Genomic DNA, 9,388 nt, shown 5'->3' on the forward strand with positions numbered 1-9,388 from the left:
CCCTTGCTGGCCGAATCTTCTTCCTTCTTTTTGAGTATGAAGGATCCGAGATTACCTCACCAAATCTTACCACATTTGGTGATTATCTCAGTCACAACATACTTTTGGTTTTCTTTTTCTTGCCATCATTAACTTGATGGCCTTGATGCATGCAGCTCCTTCTTTTCGGTAAGAGTAGCTTAGTGTAGCTTCCATGGTTTCCTGGTTAATGACCGAAGAGAAGAGAAAGAGAGAGAGAGAAGAAAGAGAAAACAAAAGCAAAGCTATGAGTGTTATGATGAATAAAGTAATTAGGTGCACTTCTCCATGCTTTGTGTAGTAGCGTGTAAACTACCATTAATTGCCATCAAATCACTTTGACCTTTTCTCTCTCATGTTCCCCATGCTAGTGAATTAAATTTCAAATCCTTCCAAAGAGTGAAATGGAATCCGTTGGAAGCATTGAGGCTTCTTCTTTGCTTCATGGATTCGGATAAAGCATGGAAACATTCATTAATGTTGGGCTTGGTAGCAATAGATTTCATTTTGGCCCAACTTCATTTTTCTTTCGGACCATAGCATGCATAAAGCACATTGGGATATTGAACTTTGGCCCACTAAAAGCATTTGCTTTCCTGGTAAGTTTGGTTTCGGATCAAGCATAGGAAGCTTTCATCAAAAATAAATATGGGCTCAGTTGCAATAACATTTTGTTTTCCAGCCCAATTAAAAACCTGCATCACAAAATTATTAATTAACATATGATTAAAGAAGATTAAATTAATAATTTTGTAATTAAATATTTTAATAATGTTTGTTCATCACAAATATTAATTTGGAGTTTTCCAAACTCATCAATCTCCCCCTTGATGACAAACATTGTTAAAATTGAAATGGAAAGAAATTTAAAGATTGAGTACGAGTACTCCCTTTGAAGATTGAATTTCTCCCCCTTTCAAATTATCACATGGCTCCCCCTTGATGTATGCTATTTTACCAAGGGAAGCACTAAACCTGTGACATTTAAATCAAGCTACAAATAACAATGTTATTTAGCATGTTATATGATGCTAAATGCTTGATTTATGAGCAGTTTTAAATTGATAATCAAAACTCATTTGATATCATAAACTGATTTTCTGCTCAATTATTACATACATCAAAGATATCCAAACATTTTCCTGTTTAATATATCAGAGCAAAACAACATGATGAAAAATATTTGTAGAGCAAAATAAGGCAGTTTTTGATACTTTATACAATTTAAAGGAACTGCCAAAAATAAATTTTCAATCCAACAAGTTTATCAATGATGAATCAACAGCCAGGCATCAAAATAAATTAAACATCATTATAAACCAAATGCCAAATAAACTAATCATGATGAACCAAAAGCCAAATGCAGTTCAATCAGCAGTGATCATAGTAAAACAAATGCAATAACAACATGCATTTTTTGAACAAGGGTGATCATGAATTTTCAATTTGAAAATTTCATCCCTGTTCTCATCCCCTGTTCTAGCCCCTGTTTTTATTTGTTCCAATTTCAATTTTGGAAACTAAATTTTCTCCCCCTCTTGTCATCAAAGGGGCACCTGCACAAAACATGATTAACATAGCAAAATATTCAAGAAAAAGTAGCAAAAGTATATCACAGTATCCTAGAGCAGTGAGTATCAAGTCATGCTCTTACAAAAAAAAGATTGAGCCTAATGGAGCCAATATCAAATAAAAGGAAACAAACAGTCATCATTCATCAGAAAGATTGAATTCTGAACCGGAATCAGCTTTGTAATCCCCTGTTCCCATTTCATCATCAAAGGTCTTAATCATGAAGCCAACTCTGTCATGACATTTCTTCCAAGCCCTTTCCTGTTCATATTCCAATTTTCTGGCAGTCTTGTGGGATTTGAACATCAACTTGGACATGTTGCGCATCTCATTGAGAACCTCCCGGATTGATGCAGTAACATTTGAGGGTTCAGGATGGCTCTCCAGATCACTGAGAGATGGTTCAGAAGGGACAGATTTCTTGCCTGAAACTCCTCCTCCTTTAATCATTGAGATCTTGTTCTCAACAGTTTCATTAGTCAAATCAACCTTAAAATACTCAAATATATATGTGAGAAACATGCCATATGGAAGGTTAGCCTTTTTTGTACTTTTCACTGCTTCCCACATATGGCGTATCATAACATAAGCAAATGAAATTTGGGAAGAAGTAAGAAGAGCAAATAAAATGATAGAATCAGAAACTGTTACTCTGTGGTGAGAACCGCCTTGTGGAGTGAGAATGTGAGTGATGATACGGTGCAACAGAGAGTTCTCAGGGCCGAGTGCTCGATGAGTTGGGATTAGTCCATCCAAACCAGAGAGATTTGCACAGATATGTTGCAAGACTGTTTGTTGTGCAATGCCAACTTGATCATCCCACTTATCAACCATGTAAACTTTTGGTCCTTCATCTTCATATCCGAGAGCAGCGCCTATGGTTTGAGGATTGAGGGTCATGTAAACACGTTTGACGTAAGAGTGAATTGAGCCGTCAATCAAACGCATGTTTGCATAGAATTTCCGGACCAGCCCCGGGTAAACAAATTTCTGAATGTGAATCAGTGGAGTCCACTTCAGAGCATCAAACATGGAAGTAAAGTTGATTCCTTTGGTGGCCAGTTTCTCAAGATTTACCAAGTAAGAAAGACAGAGAGGACGTTTAAGCAAAACCTCTTTATGAAATTCATAGAAAGCACATGAGGAGAACCGAGAGGGATCAAAATGAGAGTGAGTTTTGTGAAATTTGTTCTTGAAATCGAGCGATTCCAAATTTGCGGGTTCTCTTGTATCATGCAGAACAAAGCTTTTCGACCTTTTCTGAGAGCTCTTTGTGTGTGGAGTAGGTCTTTTCGGCGGTGATGGTGGTGGTGAGGTATGTGATTCCTCTTCTTCTTCTTGAACACTAGGTTCCTTGTTCTTTCCTCTCCCTGAAGATTTGTGAGCGATTACCTTGCGGCGCATGGTTTCGGTCCTTTTGGAAGGAGGTGATTGAGTAGAAGAGGAAGTAGAATGAAGATGGATATGTGTATGAGTTTGAGGTGATGAAAAAGGTGGACTTTTAGGAATGGGGGTTCGACCACTTCTCTTTTGTGCCGCTTTCTTTTTCATGGTAGGATGAATGGAGAAGTTGAATATGAAAGGGTGGGAGTGCCGAAAGAGAGTGAGGAGAGAAGGAGGTTAGTGGTGCAATTAATGAGGATTGGAAAGAGATGATGGGGAAGTTAATAACCATAATGGCACGGTTATTAACCAAGGGGTTTTGAAAAAGTGGTTTCCTAGAATCAAGGGATTAGATGGAGAGAGGGATTTGATTTGACAATAACCACTTCCAATGAGATTTGAAATGACAAACAAAAGATTTGATCATCATATAATGAGGAATAAAAAAAAATCAATGAAGGGTCAAACTTGATTTTGTGGGGCCCATTAGAAGCAAAGTCTGCGCAGCCTCCCCCTTAATCATAGCTCCTCCAGCATACCTTGTTTTTATCTCGTCCATTCCTTATTCTTGTCAAATTGAGCAAGCTCCTCTTGCATGGCCTTGACCCATGATGGATCTTCAAGAGCTTGTTTGACATTGTTGGGCTCCATTTGTGACAAGAGAGCAAAGTTGCTAGGTTCAGTTTGCCTTTTGGTGGAGGATCTTGTTGTTACACCTTGAGAGGGATCACCAATGATGAAGTCATGAGGATAACCCCTCATAGACTTCCATTCTCTAGGCTTTCGGACAGGTGTAGAACTTTGATGAACTTCTGGTGGTCTCACTGTTTCAGTTGCTCGTGCCTGCTCAGGAGACAAAATGGAAATGTCTCCTCCAATCTGACGAGATAAAACCGGGCTGACAGATTCTTCATTTTGCACAGATTTAGGATTTTCTTTACATGTTCCATCCTCTTCACAATCTGAATCATTATCCTTTACAGTACTGGGAATTAAGTTAGAATCACAAAAAGTAACATGTATGGATTCCTCTATGGTTCCATACTCTTTGAGATAAACTCTATAGGCCTTGCTTGTGGTGGAATATCCAACAAACATTCCTTCATAGGATTTTGGATCAAATTTTCCAAGGTTTTCCTTATTGTTAAGTACAAAACATTTGCATCCAAAAACATGAAAGTACTTAAGATTTGGAGGGGTTCCTTTCCATAGCTCATAAGGAGTTTTCTTTAACCCTTTTCTAATGATTGTTCTATTCAAAATATAACATGCTGTGTTCACAGTTTCAACCCATAAAAATTTGGGAATTTCATTCTCACATAGCATGGCCCTAGTCATTTCTTGAAGGCTTCGATTCCTTCTTTCAACCACCCCATTTTGTTGGGGGGTTCTAGGGCATGAAAAATTATGAGAAATCCCTAAGTCATCACAGAATTTTTCAAAGTCTTGATTTTCAAATTCTCTTCCGTGATCACTTCTCAAATGGGCAATTTTCAAATCTTTTTCATTTTGAATTTTCTTGCAAAGGGTAGAGAAGGCATAAAATGCATCATTCTTATGAGCAAGGAAAAGTACCCAACCAAATCTAGAGTAATCATCAACCACCACAAGACCATAATGTTTACTTCCCAAACTTTGAGTTCTAGTGGGACCAAAAAGATCAATATGTAACATCTCCAATGGCCTTTTGGTTGAGATTCCATCTTTTAATTTAAAAGAGAATTTTACTTGTTTGCCCAATTGGCAAGCATCACAAGTAAGATCCTTATCAAACTTGATGTTTGGAATTCCTCTAACCAAATTCCTTTTGACTAGCTTAGAAATTTGGTACATGCTAGCATGACCCAACTTTCTATGCCAAAGCCATTTTTTAGATTCAAGAGAGGTAAAGCATGTTATATTTTGTTCCTTTAAATCCTCAAGAGTTAATCCATACACATTATTGCATCTTTTAGCTTCAAATAGAACATCCCCAGTTTTCTCACAAACAACTAAGCAAACAAGCTTCTTAAAAATAACTTCAAAACCCAAATCACACAATTGACTAACACTAAGTAAGTTATGTTTCAAGCCATGTACAAGAAGGACATCATTTATACAAGATGAGAGATTTTTACCCACTTTTCCAATAGCCACTATTTTTCCTTTTGCATCATCACCGAAAGTGACAAATCCTCCATCATATTCATCAAGCTTTATGAAGAAGGTTGTCTTTTCGGTCATATGCCTAGAGCATCCGCTATCCATGTACCACATATTTTCTTTCTTCTTGGATGCTAGGCATACCTACACAATAAGCTCAAGTGACCTTAGGTATCCAAATTTTCTTGGATCCTTTCACGTTAAACCATCTCTTATGTCCCAAATCATTGTAATCAAAAACAACTTTACAAACTTTATCACCAATCATTCTTTCACCAAAGAAACATTGAATAGGAAAGTGTCCACTTCGATTGCATAGCCTACAAAATCTTGGAGTTGCTGTTTTGTTAAAGTAGGTTGGGTCTTGATACTTTGTATCATTTGAAGATGAAGCAATGTTTTCAAAATGTGATTTTTCAGATTTATAAAATCCCAACCCAGCTTTATCATAAAGAGGTTTTTGACTAGCCAAGATTTGATTCAAATTTTCAGAACTTTGGGTGAACTTGGCTAAGTCTTCCTTAAGTCTTTTAACCTCTTTGAACAACTCTTCATTTTGCTTAAAACAATTCACATATGCAAGGACAGAATGGTCACTTTCACAGCTTCTAACTTGGGCTTTTAACTGCTTATTCTCTTCCACAAGATCACAAGCAGTTTCGGCCTCTCTTAGTTTTTCTTTGAGAAAATCATTTTCAGCTTTAAGAATGAAATTTTGTTGTTCTAGATCTTGATTCTCAGTTAGAAAACATCTTATTTTTTCAGAGAGGTGATCTATCATGAGATGAAGGTCTTCAGTTTTAGGGTTTTGAAAGAATACCTGATCTACCTCATTTGCCATGAGACAAGGTTGTGACTTAGTCTCAGATTCTTCATCATCATCATCTGAGTCATTTTCCAAATCTTCCCATGAAGCCATCAGTGCCTTCTTCTTTCCCTTTTTTGGCTTTTCTTCCTTCTTTAACTTGGGACAATCAGATTTAAAATGCCCCATTTCCTTGCAATTGTAACAGATTACTTTGCTAAGATCTTTCTTCATCCTCCTTGAGCTGCTGCCTTTGCCTTTGAGTTTCATCATTTTCCTGAATTTTTTTGCAAACAACACAAACTCATTTTCAGAAGAGTTATCACTGGATTCATCATCCAGAGGGTTAGTCACAGAAGAAAAGGCAATTCCTTTCTTTTTTGAATCTTTTTTCAAATAGGAGTTTTCAAAAGCAAGAAGATTTCCTCTCAAATCATCAAGTGTCATGGAATCTAAGCTACTACTCTCAGAAATAATTAAAGCTTTTGTTTCCCACTCTTTTGTAAGACACCTCAACACTCTTCTCACTAGCACAGATTCTGAATGTGAAATTCCCAGAACCTCTAAGCCAACAATGATAGTGTTGAACCGTTCGAACAGTTCATCAATGGACTCTCCTTCCTTCATTGTAAACATTTCATATTCTCTGTTCAACATGTCTGTCCGAGTCTTCTTTACAATGGCGGTTCCTTCATGAGTGATTTGTAGCTTGTCCCAGATTTCCTTTGCCATTGTGCATCGTGATACCCGTCGGTACTCCTCAAAGCTGACAGCACAGTTGAGCAGGTTTACTGCCTTGGCATTTAACTCTACCTTCTTCCTATCTTCCTCGGTCCATCTTGCTTCTGGTTTGAGGGTGACCACTCCCTCAGCATTTGTGGTAGTTGGAAATTAAGGTCCTTCCAGGATAATCTTCCAAAGTCTTTAATCTACTGCTTGTACAAATATCTTTATCCTCTCCTTCCAATAGGTATAATTTTTCCCACAGAAAAGAGGAGGTCTGTTGCTTGATTGTCCTTCGGTCAGATTATAGGACACCACATTTGTGCCACTATTTTCCGCCATGAGGATCTTTACTCCAAGCTGCAAAGCTTGATCTCTTTGAGACCAAGCTCTGATACCAATTGATGGTTTCAGTGGTTAAGAGAAGGGGGGGTTGAATCTTAGCCCCCTTTTTGCTTGCTAACACTTGCTGGACTTAGAGGAAACTTTTCTGTTTTTAGCTCGTCCCTAGCCACGAGACATTTTCATTTTGTCTCGTCACTTGACAGGAGACATTTTTTATTTTTCATCTGAACAGTAAAAACAGAATTAAAGTAGGAAGAGAGAGAAGATAACACCCAGATATATCCTGGTTCAGCTGCTAAGTGCAGTGCAGCCTACATCCAGTCTCCATCACAACAATGATGGAATTTCACTATAATCATCCAGATTACAACTTGTAAAGTGCTAACCCAACTTACAAGGGGATTCCCACAGAATCATGAAACACAACACAGATGTACAAAGGAACTCTAAGACATCTATGGCTTTTTCTTTTAATTTTGCACTCTCTGCCTTTTTCCGCTCTATGGCTTTTTCATACAAACCTCACTGTTTGCCTTTTTCCATGAGACTCAAGACATGACAAAATCAAACAGAAAAATACAAAACAGAAAACAGTGAAGGAGAAGAAGAACTGCTAGCTTAGGTAGCTCTGAGAACTCTGTGCCTTGCACTCTCAAATCTTACTCCTTGCTCCAAACAGTGGCTGTTCTCTCTTTTTAAACAAGAGGGAAGCCTCCACACTTGAAGCCAACACCCAAACCAACTTCTTCCTCCTTCAAGAAACAGAACCGGTTCGGCCACATAGAGAGAGAAGAGATAGCCATGCAAAACCCAACATGCAATTACCTCTAGTCCTTTCTTGATCATCACTCTTCATCAATCCGAGCGCTCCATCCTTGGCTTCCTCTCCAAGATGGATTTCTGGCCCTTGATGCTTCATGATGATGATGACTTCATCTGCTTCAAACTCTGCCTCTTCCATCACTTCGCCACTCTAGCTACTTCCTGTGGTGGTTGAGCAGAATCAAAGACAAGCCATGCTTCAAGAATCTCCCTTGCTGGCCGAATCTTCTTCCTTCTTTTTTAGTATGAAGGATCCGAGATTACCTCACCAAATCTTACCACATTTGGTGATTATCTCAGCCACAACATACTTTTGGTTTTCTTTTTCTTGCCATCATTAACTTGATGGCCTTGATGCATGCAGCTCCTTCTTTTCGGTAAGAGTAGCTTAGTGTAGCTTCCATGGTTTCCTGGTTAATGACCGAAGAGAAGAAAAAGAGAGAGAGAAGAAAGAGAAAACAAAAGCAAAGCTATGAGTGTTATGATGAATAAAGTAATTAGGTGCACTTCTCCATGCTTTGTGTAGTAGCGTGTAAACTACCATTAATTGCCATCAAATCACTTTGACCTTTTCTCTCTCATGTTCCCCATGCTAGTGAATTAAATTTCAAATCCTTCCAAAGAGTGAAATGGAATCCGTTGGAAGCATTGAGGCTTCTTCTTTGCTTCATGGATTCGGATAAAGCATGGAAACATTCATTAATGTTGGGCTTGGTAGCAATAGATTTCATTTTGGCCCAACTTCATTTTTCTTTCGGACCATAGCATGCATAAAGCACATTGGGATATTGAACTTTGGCCCACTAAAAGCATTTGCTTTCCTGGTAAGTTTGGTTTCGGATCAAGCATAGGAAGCTTTCATCAAAAATAAATATGGGCTCAGTTGTAATAACATTTTGTTTTCCAGCCCAATTAAAAACATGCATCACAAAATTATTAATTAACATATGATTAAAGAAGATTGAATTAATAATTTTGTAATTAAATATTTTAATAATGTTTGTTCATCACAAATATTAATTTGGAGTTTTCCAAACTCATCATCCTATAATAAATATTCAGATATGCTAAATAATGCTAATTGGTCCTAATTATATTCTAACACAAGATATATGAAATGATACAATATAAAAGGGTATTTATAGGTGTTAAGAGAATTGAAATAATAAAGACGTAATATCTTATAATAAATATTCAGTTATGCTAAATAATATTAATTGATTTTGAAACTTATTTAAAATAACGACACAAAAAAAATGCATTAATTGATAGAACAAGTGTAAATAGACATGCCGAAAGAAAATGCAGACAGAATTGCCAGGAAGGAAGCGCAGACGGAACTGCCGGAAGGAAGCGTAGATAGAACTGCCACAATAAAACGTAGACGGAACTACCACAAAGAAATGCAAACAGAACTACCACAAGGAAACACAAACGAAACTACCACAAAGAAAGCGGAACAAAACTGCCGTAAGAAAAATACAGACAAAGATGCAGCAAGAAAAATGCAAATAAAATTGTCGCAAGAGTGGCAAACTGCAGAAAAACGGCCGAAAAGATGGCGAACTATCGAAAAGA

Source organism: Arachis stenosperma, chromosome 9, assembly GCF_014773155.1.
Source record: "Arachis stenosperma cultivar V10309 chromosome 9, arast.V10309.gnm1.PFL2, whole genome shotgun sequence".
NCBI classification, from domain to species: Eukaryota; Viridiplantae; Streptophyta; class Magnoliopsida; order Fabales; family Fabaceae; genus Arachis; species Arachis stenosperma.